Here is a 19,745-nt window from a genome sequence, read left to right as displayed (position 1 = left end):
ATGTAGTCAAAGGCTTTAGTGTAATCAATGAAGCAGAAGTAGATGTTTTTCTTGAACTCCCTTGCTTTCTCCATAAAACCAGCCTACACTCCCGGTAATTCTTGGTTCACACATTGCTGAAACCTAGCTTACAGAATCTTAAGCATAACATTGCTGACATGTGAAATGATTGCAATCGTTCGGTAATTTGAACATTTTTTTGGCATTGCCTTTCTTTAGAATTGAGACATAAACTGATCTTTTCCAAGCCAGTGGCCACTGTTGAGTTTTCCAAATTTGCTGGCATATTGAATACAACACTTTAACAGCATCATCTTTTAACATTTTAAATAGCTCAGCTGGAATTCCACTAGTCTTATTGTTAGCAATGCTTCCTAAGGCTCACTTGACTTCATTCTGCAGGATATCTGGCTCTAGATCAGTAACCACACCATCATGGCTATTGGTGATATTAAGATCTTTCTTGTATGGTTCTGTATATTCTTGCCATCTCTTCTACTTCTGTTAAGTCCCTACCATTTTTATTGTTTATCATGTCCATTTTTGCATGAAATATTCCTTTGCTATCTCTAATTTTCTTGGAGATTTCTTCTCTTTTCCATTAATTTCTTGATTTATTTGCATTGTTCATTTAAGAAAATCTTCTTATTTCTCCTTGATTCTCTGTATTTCTGCATTCAGTTGGGTAAATCTTTACCTCTCACTTTCCTTCTTTCCTCAGATATTTTGTAAAGCCTCATCAGAGAGTCATTTTGCTTTCTTGTGGGTAGGAGTTGTCAAGAGACAAATTAGGTTAGATGTCAAGAAAGATTTCCTACCAATTAGAGCTATTTCAAAATGGAATGAGATGCCTCAAGAGGTGATAGGTATCCCTTCTTGGAGGTCTTCAAGCAAAGGCTTGCTGAGCACTCATTGGGTATGTCATGGTGAGGATTCTCTTCCTGTATGAGTTGCAGTGGATAACTAATGAGGTCTCTTTTAGCTCTCAGTCCAATCACCGCTGAATAAATAGTCCAGAGAACCCAGAGTGTCTGTTGTTGATCCAGGAGCCCAGAATTTTTAGGGTCAAGGACTCTAGACAATGTAGTAGTGTTGAGGGGATCAAAGTGAAGTGGGGGCAGTATAGTACAGAAGTAGAAAGTGTAGTTGGATGGGAGTCAGGAGGTCAGGGTTTGAGCCCTAGTTTTGTCTTTCACTTGTCCCTTGAGCTTGGACAAGTTAACTTCTCTGGGCCTCAGATTCCCCACTGGTAGGAATGAAGGAATTGGAGTGAGTTATCTCTGAGGTCTTTTCTTGCTTTAATAATTCTTTTTTTTGCTTTCTATGGTTTTGTGCTCAAGTGGACCATATATTAGAGACATTGTTGATGCATAGTTGCAGCAGTTTACAGCCTACGAGGCCCCTTGTACTTTTCAATGCTCTTTGAAACAGACTATTCTAATTTCAGGAATCAATTAATCCATCAACCAATAAGCATTTATTTAGAGATTGGAGTGGCTCCTTCCTCCCTTTGGTGAGTTGCTCCTGGAATGTCTATTTTGAGGAAGGTCCCAGGCCAGCTGTGGCCAGAGTGGCCTTTGTTTTCCTTGAGTGACTCAGCTTACCTCACTGAGCCTTGCTGGTCGCTGCTGCTTCTCTTCTGGGAAGCGGAGAACTTCCTGTGTGATGAGTCATGGGGCTGGCTGGGGGGAGGTGTTAACTCAAGAGCCACGCCCTATTGGGTGTTAACCTGGTCTACACTAGGGGGAGGGGCCAACTCAAGAACCAATCGCCCTGGTCATTCAGGCGGGGCTTGAGGATATGAAAACTCTATAAGAGGGGAAGAGGACAGCTTAAAGACCCCTTTTCCTTTTCTGGTTGGAGCCAGAGATGCCTACAGTCGAAGCTGAGCTGCCGGTAGCAGAGCTAACCCATGTGGAGCGAGGAGTGCTGAACAAGGACTTGTGACCAGTGGGTAATCTTCTTACCGTAGAGGGGAAGCATGTATACGATTTTGCCTTATACCATCTCGCTTCTCTGTGGCCTCCTGGTTACTCTTGTGAGGCGGACTTATTGGGCCTGGAAGCTTTTGATCAAAATATCAAAATGGGGACACTGGTTTGTGGGCCTGTTACTGTGGAGTGTAAATACATGCTTTAGTTCTCCTGCCTTCTGCCTAGAGAATTCCTTATATCCTGCGGTTCTGAACCTTTCAGGCACATATGAGATTCTCTTTGAAATCATAAATTCTGCCTTCATAATATACCAGCCATCCTCCATTTTTCTCCCTGTTGTTTGTCCTTCATTTTTGAAGAGGACCAATGACATCACAGGGTGATATCTTGACTTGCCTGAGAATTGGATTTAAGGGAGGCAAAGCTGTGCAAAATCATCAGCTTTACTCTCTCCTACAGAGTCATCAAAGTTCAGCAGCTGAACAAGTCAAGATGGCTGGCTATGGCTGGGGATGCAGCTCCCTGTTTCCCTTTTGACTCACTGGACTTTGGCCACACTGTACCATATTCGCAATCCTAGTGCTTAGCACAGAGGCTGGCACATAATAAATGTGCAATGAAGGCTTCTTCACTGTGCTAAGAGCTAGGGATACAAAAGTCAAAGTAAATAGTGGAAACATCCTGCCCTCAGCCATTACTGTGTAAATATTCATTCTTTTCATCTGATTAATAACCTAGTGTTGCTACTAAGGGCCTAACTCTTCTTAAAAGTTCAATTCAGTTCTCAGTCCCGAGTTTACATATAATACCTTCAGTACTTCAAGGACATGGGATTTCATCAGTTTGAACACTCTCTTTACCTGCTTAGGTTATTACCCCTCTGAGCCCCATTGGACCTTCTTTTTGAGTTATTGTACCAGCAAAAAATTCCTTATCTAGGGGTCCAGCCACAGGTGAAGAGCCTTTCTGACAGTGAGGCTAGGCCTCTGACAAGGTTGACTGCCCATCTCTAGGCTGCTACCTGAATTCTTTCCAGGTTGGCAGGAATTTCTAGAACTTGGGTTTCACTGGCAAAATCTTCAAGAGCTCAGGGGGCACCTCCATCCCATGATGAGAAATTAGAAAAGGACTTTAGTTAAATAGTTTAAACTACAATTTAGATTTTTAAATTAATTCAATTCAACATATAATTTTTTTTTCTTTTTCCTTTTGGCAGGGTGGGATGGGTTACTTGCCTACAATGGACCAGGCTCTGTGATGGATGCTGAAGTTACTAGGAAAAAAGTAAAACAATCCCTTACCTCAAGGAGTTTACATTTTACTGGGGGCAACAAAGAGTATTTATTTGGAATATGCATTTGTATTTGGATGTATTTGGATGGGTTTTCTTAGGTTAAGTCAAGTCAATAAGCATGATTTAGGAAAATGATTTAAGGTTCCAGGCACTGCACTAAGCTCTGAGGATATAAAGAAAGGAAAAGACAACCTGGACCCTCAAAGAGCTCATGGCCTAATGGTAGAGACAACATGCAAATAACTATGTACAAACACAAGATAGATACAAAATAAATTGAAGATAATTGCAAAGAGAAGGCAGTAGCATTAAGAGGGCTTTGGAAAAGCTTCTTAGAGAAAGGAAGATTTAGCTGAGACTTGTAGGAAGCCAGGGAAACCAGGAGACAGAGATGAGGAGCAAGAGAATTCAAGGCATGGGGGATAGTCAATGAAAATGACCAGAGTTGAGAGGTGGAGTTTCTTGTTTGAGAAACAGCAATGAGACAGTGAAACTGAAACACAGAGTAGGTGGAGGGGAGTGAACTATAAGAAGACTGGATAATGGCATAATATGTGGCCTACCTATATCCAACAGTGTGATATGACAAATAATTGTAGGGCATTTTAACAAAATTACTACAATTTGAGTGAACATTTAGATGCTCTGCCTAAGGTACATTTCTATACTGGTTTTGGGAAAAATGAAGAGGACTAGAAAATGAATGACTATTAGCAAAGTTGTTCTGGTTAGGAAGGGATCTGTAGGGATTTATGAGTCAATGCCTTGTCCCTCTGTTTGAGCATCAGAAAGCAGTTCCAGCCCTCCAGGTATTTACATTCTATTGGGGGTGGTGTAGGAGAAGAAACCTGCACCCAGATAAGTAAATACAAAATAAGCACAAAGCAGTTCTTTGGGTGTGAGAAATTACTCACAGCTGAGGTAATAAAGTGAGGAGGAGGTGGTACTTGAACTGAGTCTTGTAGGGAGCTGGGGGAAGTGGTGAGGAGGGAGAGCCTTCTACAGGGACAATTAACTGCTTTCTTTTTGGAGAGGCTTTAATTCCTGTGTCATTCAATACAGTGGGATGAGATAATTTATCTCAAAAATGGGGTGACAAAATTGGAAACAATTTTAGAAAAATACAAACATAAAAATTATAATAGCTGCCTGGAGCATTATTCCGACTTCTTGTGAGATGGGTGCTAACATCTTGTTAGTACTGCTCAGTATGATGGCACTTGGTACTGGATCCTCTCAAGTGAAGACAAAGCATAATGAATGAAAGAATGTAGCAAGCTGTTTGGATACCAGTGATTCTGTTGCTGACTTATTCATGTTCCTTTATTGTCTCCCGGTCTTTTTCTTTTGTATTTAAGCCTAGTTCATAAACATCTATCTGTGTGGTTCCCTTTAGTCACAGTGTGGTATCATAGAGAGTGTGCTGAATTTGGAAACAGAAGACTTGGCTTTGAATCCTGGGTTTTTGGGGGGTGGGGTGTTTGAGCAAGTGAGTCAGTCAATAAACATTTATTAATTGCTTATAATGTGCCAGGCACTGTGCTAAGCACCGGGATACAAAAAAAGGTAAAAGACAATATCTGTTCTCAAGTAGCTGGCCATGTACTGAGAGATAACACAAAAATAACTGTATGCAAATGTGGTGCAGTAGATATAGTGCTACACCTGGAGTCAGAAGGACTCATCTTCCGGAGTTCAAATCCAACTTCAGACACTTACTAGCTGTGGGACCCTGGGCAAGTCACTTAACCTTATTTGCCTCAGTTTCCTCTACTATAGAAGAAAATGGCAAACCATTCCAGTATCTCTGCCAAGAAAATCCCTGATGGAGTCATGAACATTCAGACTGGACTGAAAATGATTGAACAACAACAAATATGCAGACAAGCTACACGCAAGATAGATAATCAACAAAAGGAAAGCACTAGCATTAGGGGCTTCTGGAAAGGCTTCCTATAGAAGGTGGGATTTTAGTTGGTACTTGAATGAAACCAGGGAAACCAGGAGGCAGAGATGAGGAGGAAGAACATTCCAGGCTTGAGGGTTAGCCAGTAAACATGTCCAGAAGAGATAGATGGAAAGCCTCATTCAAAGAATAGCAAGGAGGCCAGTGTCACTGGATCTCAGTACGCATCGGGTATAAGGTATAAGAAGACTGGAAAGGTAGGAGGGGGAAGGTTATGAAAGGCTTTGAATGCCAAATAGGATTTTATATTTGATCCTGGAGGTGACAGGGAGTACTGGAGTTTATTGAATGGATGGGTGACATGGTGGGTGACCTGTACTTTACCAAAATTAGTTTGACAACTGGGTGGAGGAAGGATTGGTATGCAGAGAGACCTGTGGCAGGAAAGCCAACCAGCAGGCTATTTGAAATAGCCTAGGTGTGAAGTGATGAGGGAATGCAGGGGGTGGCAGTGTCAGAAGAGAATAGCCACTTAACTTCTTTATGTCTCAGTTTCCTCATTTGTAAAATGAGGGAGTTTTACTGAAAGAAGTCCAAAATCCCTTTCAGCTCTAAATTTATTTATTTTTTATTTTTTTTTATTTTTTATTTATTTATTTTTTTAATGCAATTTATTTATTTAACATATTTGGTTTTCAGCATTGATTTTCACAACAGTTTGGATTACAAATTTTCTCCCCATTTCTGCCCTCCCCCCCCCACTCCAAGATGGCATATATTCTGGTTGCCCTGTTCCCCAGTCAGCCCTCCCCTCTATCACCCCCCTCCCCTCTCATCCCCTTTTCCCTTCCTTTCTTGTAGGGCAAGATAAATTTCTACGCCCCATTGCCTGTGTATCTTATTTTTAGTTGCATACAAAAAGTTTTTTGTTTTTGAACATCTGATTTTAAAACTTTGAGTTCCAAATTCCCTTCCCTCTTCCCTTCCCACCCACCCTCCCTAAGAAGTTGAGCAATTCAACCTAGGCCACACATGTATTATTATGTATAACCCTTCCACAATATTCATGTTGTGAAAGGCTAACTACATTTTGCTCCTTCCCAACCCATCCCGCTTTATTGAATTTTCTTCCTTGACCCTGTCCCCTTTCCAAAGTGTTTGTTTTGATTACCTCCACCCCCATCTGCCCTCCACTCCATCATCCCCCTGCCTTTTATTTTTTTTTTTTTATCTTCCTCCCTCTTCTTTCCTGTGGGGTAAGATACCCAACTGAGTATGTATGGTATTCCCCCTCAGGGCAAATCTGATGAGAGCAAGGTTCACTCATTCCCCCCTCACCTGCCCACTCCCCTCCTCTCCTAGAACTGCTTCCTCTTGCCACCTTTATGGGAGATAATCCACCCCATTCTATCTCTCCCTATCTCCCTCTCTCAGTAAGTTACTCTCTCATCCCTTAATTTCATTTTATTTCTTTTAGCTATCTTCCCTTCATCCTCAACTCACCCTGTGTCTGCTCTCTCTCTTTTACATATATATATATATACACATACATACACATACATACATATACACATAGATACATGCATACATACACATTCACTTATATATATACATAAACATATATATATGCATATATATATATGCATATTCCCTTCAACTACCCTAATACTGAGGTCTCATGAATCATACTCATCATCTTTCCATGTAGGAATGTAAACAAAACAGTTCAACTTTAGTAAGTCCCTTGCAATTTCCGTTTCTTGATTACCTTTTCATGCTTCTCTTGATTCTTGTGTTTGAAAGTCAAATTTTCTATTCAGTTCTGGTCTTTTCACTGAGAAAGCTTGAAAGTCCTCCATTTTATTGAAAGTCCATATTTTGCCTTGGAACATGATACTTAGTTTTGCTGGGTAGGTGATTCTAGGTTTTAATCCTAGCTCCATTGACCTCCGGAATATCGCATTCCAAGCCCTTCGATCTCTTAATGTAGAAGCTGCCAGATCTTAGGTTATTCTGATTGGGTTTCCACAATATTCAAATTGTTTCTTTCTGGCTGCTTGCAGTATTTTCTCCTTGATTTGGGAGCTCTGGAATTTGGCAACAATATTCCTAGGAGATTTCTTTTTGGGATCTATTTGCGGAGGCGATCGATGGATTCTTTCAATTTCTATTTTGCCCTGTGGCTCTAGAATATCAGGGCAGTTCTCCTTGATAATTTCCTGAAAGATGGTATCTAGGCTCTTTTTTTGATCATGGCTTTCAGGTAGTCCAATAATTTTTAAATTATCTCTCCTGGATCTATTTTCCAGGTCAGTGGTTTTTCCAAGGAGATATTTCACATTGTCTTCCATTTTTTCATTCCTCTGGTTCTGTTTTATAATATCCTGATTTCTCATAAAGTCACTAGCTTCCACTTGCTCCAATCTAATTTTTAAAGTAGTATTTTCTTCAGTGGTCTTTTGGACCTCCTTTTCCATTTGGCTAATTCTGCCTTTCAAGGAATTCTTCTCCTCATTGGCTTTTTGGAGCTCTTTTGCCATTTGAGTTAGTCTATTTTGTAAGGTGTTGTTTTCTTCAGTGTATTTTTCAGTATTTTTTTGGGTCTCCTTTAGCAAGTCATTGACTTGTTTTTCATGGTTTTCTCGCATTCTTCTTATTTCTCTTCCCAATTTTTCCTCTACTTCTCTAACTTGCTTTTCCAAATCCTTTTTGAGTTCTTCTATGGTCTGGGGCCAGTTCATGTTTTTCTTGGAGGCTTTGGTTGTAGGCTCTATGACTTTGCTGTCTTCTTTAGGCTGTATGTTTTGGTCTTCTTTGTCACCAAAGAAAGAATCCAAAGTCTGAGACTGAATCTGGGCGCGTTTTCGCGTCCTGGCCATATTCCCAACCAACTAACTTGACCCTTGAGTTTTTCAGTGGGGTATGACTGCTTGTAGATTACAGAGTTCTATGTTCTACGTTTGGGGGGGAGGTGCCAGCTCTGTCAGAGCCGCACTCCTCCTTCCCCAAGGACCCCCAGTCCAGACTGGGCTCAGATCTTCGGCAGGCTGTGCACCCCTGCTGTGATCCGCCGCTTAATTCCCCCCACCAGGTGGGCCTGGAGCCGGAAGTAACAACAGCTGTAGCTGCCCCACCTCCGCTGCCCCCGGGGCTGGAAGCCGAACCGCGAACTCCTTCCACTCCCGCAGCTTTTCCCACTAACCTTCTCCGCAGTCTTTGGTGTTTGTGGGTCGAGGGGTCTGGTAACTGCTCACGTATTCAGGGCGCTAGGGCCCCCTCCGCCCGGCTTCTGGACTGGATCGTCCACGCCGCTCAGGCTGGGCTCTGCTCCACTCCGTTCCCAGCTCCCAGCTCCCAGCTCCGTGTGGAATATAGCTCACCCAGAGACTATCCGGGCTGTCCTGGGCTGGAGCCCTGCTTCCCTCTGCTGTTCTGTGGGTTCTGCCGTTCTAGAATTGGTTCAGAGCCATTTTTATAGGTTTTTGGAGGGACTCGGGTACGGAGCTCACTCTAGTCCGTGCTTACCAGCCGCCATCTTGGCCCAGCTCTAAATTTATGATGCAGTAACTAGGACCACATACCCTCTATGCCAAAAGAGTCAACCTCAGATTCATGTTTTCTAATTCTAGCTGGGCCCTTACTGGTACATAGCAAAACTTTTGTTAATTCTTGATTAACTTTATTAACTCTTTATTCTAGTTTCATTAGGAATTGTTCTCAACCTTTTTTCCTCCTCCTTAATCCAGATGCATACTTCACTTTTTCCTTTCCTGGAACCCCATCCACAGAAGTCTTTAACTCTTGCTTTCCTGAGAAAACAGAGGATATCTGCTGTGAGTACCTTCTCTCCTCCTTCACAGGTCAAAACCCTTACACTTGGCCTCCTCCATTATGGAGGTGTGCCCAAATCTTGCAAGGTTTGTAAAATAAATTTACTTTGCTTCTCCTAAAAAAAAAAAACAACCCTTACACTTTCACCTCTCTTGTCCTTCTTTATTCCTGTCTCTTAGGAAGAGGTGACCCTTCTTCTTGCTAATCCCTCTACCTATACCTCCCCTCCTCTTCCTCACCCCTTCCAATGTCCTCTAGGAGTCTGTTCTATTGATCATTCTCTCTTTGTTTTGGTCTTTGTCTCAGTCTCTCTTTTTTCTTGAACCTCTCCCTATCTTTCACTGCTGCCTAGAAACATGTTCAGATATTTCCTATCCTTAAAAAAAAATCCTTTGATCCTGCCATCCCCCTAAGCTATTATTCTATAGTTTTCTTCCCTTTCATAACCACATTCTTAGAGAGAATCATCTATACTCCCTGACTCTACAACTTCACTCTCTACTCTCTTCTCATTCCCTAGCAATTTGGTTTCCAGGCCCACAGTTCTGTTGAAACTCTTCTCTATTTCTTCAGTAACAATGACTAACCATACTTCCTCAAGGACTGATGGTGAAACATGTTGCACACTTTTTGACAGGTGATGGATTCAGGGTATAGAAGATGTGTTTCTTGGACATGGCCAACATAGGAATTTGTTTTGCTTAACTATGCATGATTGTTACAAAGGTTTTCTTTTTTTCATAAACCTGATTTATGTCTAAGCCTGCTAATGCTGCAGTAATTCTCCCTCTGGTTTTAGCTCTTGTCCTTGAAAGACTGACATAGCCCACAGAGTTGTTCCCTGCCTGTACTAGGAATGGGAGAATAAAAGCCACTCTCTAAGGCACTGCTTGACACTTTTCACAAACCCTGTCAAATTCAGATTCCTGGAGGTATTTCAGCCCATTAGGAATCTGAGTAAAACTAGGGGGCAGGGGACAGCTACTGTGGCACAGTGGATAGAGCACTGGCTATGGAGTTAGGAGGACCTGAGTTCAAATCCACCCTCAGACACTTACTAACTGGGACCCTGGGCAAGTTAATTAACCCCTATTGTCTCCAAAAAACAAACAAAAAGTAACAGGGGCAACAAAGAAGGGTGAGGGCAGAAAGCAATGAATGAATGGTTGAATGAATGAAAAAGTATTGATCTTTACTATGTGCTGGGGATGCAAATGCACAAAACCAATAACAATACAGTCCTTGCCCTCAAGACACTTATTCTAATAGAAGACAGTACATATATAGTAGCATCCAGGCAGGGCTATTTTGGCAAATCACAGGAATGGTGAGAAGCTCTAAGGAGGTCAATGGGTGGTATTGATTTACTTTTGCCAGGACAGTTTGGTGGAAAAGAGGCAGCAGGGAGTTAGTTGTCTGGAGTGCATTGGTATGGGTCTGGGGGTGCCAAATGTGTGGAACACACAGGCCACATGACAGGAAGCTGGCTGAATCGAGGTCCTTGAGATCTCATCAGGTGCTGATGTGCAATAATACCAGTAATCATAGCTATAAGCACAATGCCTGCAGTGTCTTCATCTTTGCCAGCATAATCCACTTAAGATGCTGACCATTCTGAGCTCCATTTATGATTAGAGGAAGAGTGTTAAAATGGAAAGATAAAGGGAAATCTTTAAATACAATCTAGATATTCTGTGTTACTGCATTGCCTTCTAAATTTTTCTCCTGTCAACCAAAGCAATAATCAGGCTACAGCCTAGCCAGCCTACAAGTCTGGAACTCTCCTTATCAAGAAGTCTGTCCATCTTCTTTAGAGTTTAGCAATGATGTGATAAAGCTTGCTTTAATAGTTATATGCTAATACCAGGTAACCAACTGGTCAGGGAAGGAAGCTGAGTCTGTGTGGAGAACACAGTTCTGGAATAGGAGCACAGATAGGGTGTATCAATTTTCTTTGATTGACCAGGGGTTAACATTGATTTCAAATGTAACTATAAATTCAAATTTATATAAATTCCATACATTTTCAATTTTTTAAATTGAAAAGATACAATATTATTGTTAGAAATTGTTGCTCATACACCAGAGGAAATAAATATGAATGTGATTTTCTATTTTGACTAAAGCTACTACCATGAAAAAAAACCCAGTTCTTTGTTTATTATGCCTGTTAGAAATTCTATGGTCCATGAAAGCCTAAAACTCAAACTTTCATGGTGAACATGTAGTTCTTAATGTTGTAGTAAATTACTTCCTTTGCCCCCAATTACAAATATTCACCTTCAAGCATTCAAGCATTTTCTGCTTTCATTCATTGGCCCATTCCTTGGTTCATTCATTTAATGCATAAATAATTATTGAGCAAATCCCTCTGCTAGGTGGTGTGGGCAGGAGGCACAAAGAAACAGAGTTGCTGTTCTATGGAACTTGCAACCTAATTGGAAAGAGAAAACTCAAATACTTAGGTATCCCAACTGATCAGCAATCTCGTTAACTTGCATGTTCCTTCAGACTTTATGGATTGCAGCTCATTCATGCCTGCCCATCTTATGCTACTCTTGTCCATGTTCTCTCACAAATTCATCGCAGGAGAGCCATCCTTTCTGTTGGAGGCATACTTTGTTTTCCTCCTATAGTTTAAGGATTTGAGAGGAAGCATGATTAGGGGACAGAGAGCTTGTCTCTAAGACAACAAGATGACTTCAGGTTCTGCTTCTGGCACGTAGTGGCTATGTGACCCTGGGCAAGTCACCTAACCTCTCAGTGGTTTAGACCAATGGTATCCAACTTAAATAGAAGCAAAGGCCACCAAACCTTATACAAGGATTCCTGTGGTCCACATATTGACTTATAAAAACCACGCTTTACATGTATATGTATATGTATGTATATATAATATATATGTATATATATCAACACATTAAAATAAAAGAGGAATCTGGTGTTGTGGGCCACCTGAAGGCTCCATCTTTGACACCTCTGCCCTAGGCAACTCTCTAAGACTCTAATTGCAGAGATAGTGTGAACTAGCATTTGTAATTAGTTTCCTGGTATAGGAGTTCCCTATGCCAGTGAAATCACAAATTCAGTTTTATCCTTAAGATCCCAGGGAACAGTAGGGCTGCCTACCTGCAATCTCTTGCCATTACTACACAATCAGCTCATATCCTTTTTTCTCATGATTTTCTGATGACATTCATTACTCTTTGAAATTCCTTATTTTGTTAAATGGTTAAATGTGTAGTCTGCTCACAGCTATCACATGCCTCTCCACTGCCCTCAGTGTGATACTCAATTTCAGTTCTTTGGAGTCTGTTGTGTTCCATGTGTCATAGCTACATAACAACACTGATAGGAAAATTGATTTTTAAAAACTAGGCCTCATAGACCCCAAAATATTTGTAGCAGAACTTTCTGCAGGAACAAAGAATTAGAAACAAAGTAGATGCCCATCAATTGGGAAGGGCGAAACAAGTTGTAGTACTTCAAGGTAATGGGTTATTACATTGTATAAACTGATACAAAGTAAAGTTAGCAGAACCAGAGAAACAATATACATAATGACTACGATAATATAAAAGGAAAGAACAACCCCAAAGCTATCATAGCTAAATGATAATGATGAAGCTTAGTCCCAAGCACTTACTAAGCACCTAACGTGTGCCACTATTGGGATACAAAGAAAGGCAAAAGACAGTTCCTGCTCTTAAGGAACCGACAAACTAGGGGAGGAGAGAAGTAAGCAATTATGTACAAATAAGATATACATACATACATATATGTGTATATACACATACACATACATAAACACACATATGACAAATGAGATAATCTCAGAGGGTAGGAACTAGTAGTGTGAGGGAACAGGAAAAGCTTCTTGTAGAAGGGATTTTGGTAGAGCCTTGAAGGAAACAAAGGAAGCCAGGAGGTGGAGATAAGGAGATGAGTATCCAGGCATGAGGAACGGTCAATAAAAAGTCGGGTATTGGGAGATGGAGCACCCCAAAGGAGAGATACAAGATGGTTCTTCCCCCCATATTTTTGCAAAATTGGGGAACTATGGGAGAAGTCTGGAATTCTTGGAGAAGTCTAGAGTTCAAAGATGAAGTTTTGCAATCTCTCTAAAGCAATCTAGCTCTCTGCTCTTTTCGTGTTTAATTTTGGTCCCATTTTTTTCATTTTTCATGTCTGTCTCAGATATCTATATATTGCTGGATGTGTCTTATAAGTTGCCCATCCAATGGCAAGACATAATCTGGCAACAGAAACTCATCATTCTTGTAATGAAAGAGTCAATTTATGGGAAAATTTCAACCAACCCTCTATAAACCCACTATTCCTAGGCGGGTTTGACAAGGGCCTTAGAGGATGAAAATGTCGTTGTTCTGGTTACTTCAAAAGGAGCTAGTTGAATGCTGTCTTCCATGAGGGAGAGAATGACATAATCACAGAAATGTTTAGACCTGGGAGGGACTTTAGAGATTATCTAGTCTAATTTCTTCATTTGACAGGTGAGGAAAGAGGAAAGGATAGAATGAAATAATGGTATATTTTCATCTTTTCAAGTTTCTAAGCCTATTGAAGAATGTTCATTTATTGGCAAGATTGTTTAAAAAAAATAGGGGGGGAAGAGATGTCCATTATGATATTATTTTAATGGCTAAGGTAAGGCTGCTAGACCACTGAACACCAATGTTCCAATGGGATTTTAAGTTTACTCTGAGTAAATTTAAAATTGCTCTTCATGAAACATCTACAGATAACTTTTCCTGCTTAATCTAGTGGACAAAAACTTTCTTAATGTTAGGGTTGGCGTGTTTCCTCATTCTGTTTCTGAGTGTGAGTAAAGGTGAGATCTCAGATTTCTCTGTCTCATATGAGTGCCTGTGAGTCAAGCCTCATTAGAGACCATTTATACTTGTTTCTTGCACATACTTGACACTGACTGACACTGACCTTTACCAGTATACTTAGGTCAGCATTTAATTAATTGGACAATCATTTATTAAATGCTTATTATGTACCAGGAACTGCATTAGGTTCTGGTGATACAAAGGTGAAAATAAAATAGTTGCTGCTCTCAAGGAGCATTTACTCTACTGAGAGAGAAGCAACACATAAACAGAGAGGTATATTTACTTTGTATTTTCCTTTGAGGAATATAGATAAAATCTCTATTATGTTCCAAAGCTCTTGATTCTAGGCACATAAAACTCCAAGGAAAAGAGGGGTAAGGCCACATCCCTCAAGTTTTGTGGTCCTACTGGACAAACACACTTCAACAGGAGCCAAAGTAATTGCTAATGTAATAGATAACTCAGTGAAATGAGTTGGCTAAATTAGTGACTATAACTGTTGTACCAGAAGCGAGCGAGACACACCACAGAGTATAAGTTTTAAGTGGAGAATTTATTAGCCGGCGGCCATCGGGGTACGGCACCACAAATCAATGGCAAATGTGTTGGGGTGATGGCTTGGTTTATATAGGATATGGGGGTACAGAGTAGGGGGGAAGAGGAACAAAGGTCCTGGCTGATCAAAAGATTCAGTCAGGTTATCGTACTAGTGGGATAATCTCATTTACATTCCTTGGTGGAGTCACAGAGTCCCAGGGATATCTCCCAGGAAGGGTCTATCAAGTTATCTCTCAGTGGGATGGTCCTATCTATTGACATTCCAGGAAGGAACCAAGGAGTCTCAGGGATATCTGCTAGACAGGATCAGCCAGGTTATCTCTCAGTGGGGATGGTCCTATCTATTGACATTCCAGGAAGGAGTCACCGGATCCTAGGGGGCTCGTCAGTAGCTAGGGGTTACTCAGGGGTTCCTAATTTTCCTTGTATTACATAACAACCAACAAGAGGTGAGACCTATCTGCTGTTTTGTATAGTTCCTGCTCCCAGGTGAATGGACAGACATTATTATGCTTTATTCCTGACTCTTTGATCCCCTCCTCCTTTTCCTCTTCTTCCTTCTCCTCTTCACTGTAAGAAATGGGAGGAGGAGTTTTGTTTCCACAGAACTAAAGGTGTCCTTCCCTGCCCTCCCCCACCCCAGCTTTAGCATAGACCAGGCCTCAAGGTCGGTCAGGTGAGAGGTCAGAGGCTTGTACGCATGTGCATACTTTTTGAGAAGGCAGTCTAGGGAATTAGAGAGGCCAAACCCACTTGAACCTGTTCAGGCTTTTCTAGGGTCTGGTCTTGGTCAAGAATCCAGGCCTACTGATTTGCATATGTTAAAGAGGGAAAGTAGGGGAAGTAAAAGAATATAGTTTAATCCTAAACTAAGACAAGGAAAATCTAATTAACTTCACTTTTGCTTCTGTATGCTTATTGTCCTATTTATATAAACTGTATAACCTAGGAAAACTATGTAAAAAAACAAAGATTGTAAAGTAACCATGACTCTAGCAGGAGTGGAGGGAATGGATACCCCGCCCCCCCCCCCCCCCCCCCCCCCCCCCCCCCCCCCCCGCCTGCAGCCTTCCTCTGCCCACTCTGGTCCTGAGTTCTTTGGGTGGGAATGGGCAAATCACATGGATTTTCCTAAGGTCAAGTGAAGGGAAGCAACAGTCAGTGGAAGCTCACCAGGCTTACTCCTGGATCTTGTCTTGGGGTGTCCTGTGATCCTCACTGTGGGGTTAAGAGGGCTACCACTCTGGATTCCCTTGGGGAACCCTGTGGTCTGCACGGCCTTCTTAAGGGGACATCACATAGGACTTCTGGCCCTGTCTCGGGAGCCTTGTGATCTTACTGCCATCCTAAGGGGCCATCACTTGGGTCTTCCTTAGGGTCTGACCCCTAGGAAGCTCTGTGAATCCCACGGATTAAGGGATGGCTACCACTTGGTCTTCCTCTGGGAGTCCTGTGGTCTGTATAGCCTTCCCTAGGGATTATCACAGGGTTCTTCCTCAGGACTTTGGATCTGCCTAGGAAGTTCAGTGATCCCCAGAACCACGTTTCTCACATCACCAACTGCCATGCCAGCCTGGAGAAACTCCCACCCAGGAGCACAGCTCTCACGATAGAGATATCACCTCTGTTCTAGTACTATTTCAGGAAAAGCCTGCCATAATTAACTTTACTTCTGACCCTCTGGCCTCCTCCTCCTCTTCCTCCACAACCAATTTGCTTCCTTCCTACTGTCCTCCCTTTTTCCCTCCTAGTCCTACCTTCCCCTCTTGCTCCCCTTCAGCTCTGTAGCCATGAACTGTGATGAAAACCCCTGCCATTCTGGACCTAAGCCCCAAATGCCCTCTCTGTCATGTCCTTTAGTCTGTACCTTCTCCCGCTTCATCCTGCTTTTCAGTTTTCTTTTGTGTGTTGTCTCCCTCATTACAGTGGAGGAGTCTTGAGAGCAGGAACTGTCTTCATTTCTATATTTGTATCTCTTATGCTTAGCACAGTGCTTGACACATATTAGAGCACCTAGATGGCACAATGGATAGAGCTCTTGGCCCAGTCAGGAAGACCTGAGTTCAAATCCAGCCTTAGACACTAACCAGCTGTGTGACCCTGGGCAAGTCACTTAACCCTGTTTGACTCATTTTCCTCATCTGTAAAATGAGCTGGAGAAAGAAATGGCAAACTACTCTGGTATCTTTGTCAAGAAACCCCAAATGGGGTTGAAGAGGTTAAAGGTTGAGAGGTGCTCGACACCCCAAAATATTGACGCACCGGGTCCTGCCAAAAGAATTCGACTCAAGCCTTCTCAGCCAAGGAAAAAGACAAAGTTTATTAGGGATTCACCACAACGGGCTGTCTTAAGAAATCCACCCCCTTTCTGACGCCTGTTTCCACAAGCGGGCCAGATTCAACCTACTGAATTAGATTGAATCTGAGCACCTTCATGGAGGCAAGATGGAGATTATATACACAAAGATTGTAGGAGGGATTGAGGGGTGGTCTGGGGTGACTAGAGGAGGGGTTTAGGGAGGGTCTTGAGGGGAAGTCTAAGGAGGATAAGGTGGGGTCAGAGTCCAGGAACCAAGAGAATGGGGATGGAGGCAGGAAGTCCCTGAAGGAATATCAATAGTATCAAGGTTGGGAAGTAACTTTAGGCATGCATATCTATAGTAACAATAGAAGCAAGGTTTAGGTAGAGATTTGGGCCTAATGATAATGTGAGGCTTATGGCCTTAGGGAAAGGCCAGATCTAGTTGGAACATTCAAGGACAGTTCAAGGAGGTTCCCAGAGACTGTGCCCTCATCAGGGTCATGAAGAGTCAGGCACAACTGAACAACAATGGTGTGTATTAATATGCTTAGTATATATTTGATTAATTAATTGTATGTTTAATTAATAAGCTTAATAAATTTTTTAAAAAATAAATTCACTCATTCATTCATTCGCTAGGCTTTGCATTTAGGCAGAATCTGCCCTGCTGTCAGCCTCTATTTATCCTACATTTATCACTATCAGATACCCTATTACTGTGTGAGTGTTCTTTACTCCACAGGTGGTCTGGTGATCCATTACAGGCACACAGCTGTTAAAAAATGGCCTTGTACCCAGGGATAGTGCAGCACCAGAGGCACTGACACCTAAAAACATGGCCTCTAATATTTCTGTGTCAAAATGGTCATTCATTCAATAAACATTGATTGACTATGTACTGTATATCCAGAACTGAACTTTCTGTTTAATAGAATGTTTTCTATGAAAACGTGATAGGTGCTGTTAATTCTAAAAATGAAGGTTTTTTGAAAAAAAGAATTGAGATCGAAATATTTGCATAGTAAGGAATATCTGAGTTCTATTCTAGCCTTTCTGTGTCATTTGCCCATCCCTGTTCCATAGGGTTCATTCTGCAGAGTTGCTAATTATGAGGGCTGCATGTTTGTGAAATAGTTTTAAGTGTCTTACTAAAAGTCACTACAGAAAAAGCCCCTTATAATTATAGGATCAAGAGCTGGAAAGGACATTCAGTATCATCAGATCTAATTCTCTCATTTTGCTTGAGAGCAGGGACAGGTTTTTTTTTTTTTTAAATTTTGTATTTGCTTCTCTTTGAATCCTGAGTACTTAGAACAGTACCCAGTACATAATAGGTGCTTAATAAGTGCTTAGTGACTTGACTGACTGGTGAGAATATGAAAGGCCTTATCAGTGACTAGGGTCACATAGTCAATTAGTGGGAGAGTCAGATTTCAAACCCAGGTCATTTGACTATTTGCAAAATTCAATGGTCTTTTCTCACTTCACATTCTTCTTGACCTCTTTGCAGTCTTCAATATTGCTGATCACCCTCTTCTCCTAGATATTCTCTTCTCTTTAGGTTTTTGGGACATCCCTATTTCCTGGTTCTCTTTGTACCCATCAGACTACTCCTTCTCAGTCTCCTTTGTAGGTTCCTCATCCATTTCACAACCTCTAACCAGAGGTGTCCCACAGGGCTTTGTCTTGGCCCCTTTTCTCTTCCCTCTTTATACTACTTCACTTGGTGATCTCCTCAATTCCCTGGGATTTAATCATCATCTCTATGCTGACAGGTCTCAAATCTACCTATCCTTCCTTAGCCTCTGCATCTCCAACTGCTTTCCAGACATCTCAAACTGCATATCCAGTAGACATCTGAAACTCAACATGTCCAAAACTGAACTCACGTTTTACCTTAAACTTTCACTACCCCTCCCCCTGATGAGGGCACAGTCTCTGGGAACCCCTTGAACCCATGAACTCTCCTTGAATCTTCCCACTCGACCTGGCCTTGGCCTGAGGCTATAACCATTAAGCCCAAATGCCTACCTTGCCCAGTCCTCTATTGTCCAGCTGTTTCCCACCCTTAATCCTGTTTCCCATCCTTAATCCTGATCAAAATATCTATACCCTAGAGCTCTATTGTCCTGTCATGTAGCCTTCAGCTATTTTCCACCCTAGAGTCTGACCTCATCCCAGTCCCTTCAAGCTCCTCCTTAGACTCCTCCTCAAGTCCCTCCCTAGACCCCTCTTCTGGTCACCCCAGACCACCCCTCAATCCTTCCCACAACCTTTGTGTATATAATCTCCATCTTGCCTCCATGAAGGTGGTCAGAACCAATCTAGCTCAGATTGGTCTGGCCCTTTTTCCTTACAGGCGTCGCAAGGGGTGGGATGTCTTGGGGCAGGCCTATTTGGCTAACTCTTAATAAACTTAATCTTTTCCCTTGGCTGAGAAAGCTTGAGTCGAATTCTTTCGGCAGGACCCGGTGTGTCAGTACTTTGGGGTGTCGAGCACCTCTCACCCCAAACCCTCATCACCCCCACCAAAACTTCTGTATTATTGTTGAGGACACCACCATGCTCTCAGTCCTTCAAGCTTTCAACATAGGTGTCATCCTTGACTGCTCACCATATCTCACTCCTTATATCCAGTCTATTGCAATGGCTTGTTGATTTCACCTTTGGAACATCTCTCAGATGTGCCCCCTTATCTCCTCTGACATTGCCACACACTGCCACCACCCTGATACAGGCCATCATCACTTCATATTTGGATTATTGCAATAGCCTGCTAATGGGTCTGCCTGCCAGAAGTCTGTACCTATCCCAATCCATCTTCCATTCAGTGATTTCCCAAGAGTGATCTTCCTAAAGTGCAGGTCTGACCATGTCACCTTCCTGAAGAGGGCACAGTCTCTGGGAACTTCTTGAGCCCTTGAACTCTCCTTGAATCATCCCACTTGATCTGGCCTTGGCCTGAGGCTATAACCATTAGGCCCAAATGCCTACCTTGATCCTCCCACTCGACCTGGCCTTGGTCTGAGGCTATAACCATTAGGCCCAAATGCCTACCTTTCCC

This window comes from Trichosurus vulpecula, chromosome 1 (genome assembly GCF_011100635.1).
Source record: "Trichosurus vulpecula isolate mTriVul1 chromosome 1, mTriVul1.pri, whole genome shotgun sequence".
Lineage (NCBI taxonomy): Eukaryota > Metazoa > Chordata > Mammalia > Diprotodontia > Phalangeridae > Trichosurus > Trichosurus vulpecula.
Note: the sequence above shows the minus strand (reverse complement) of the source record.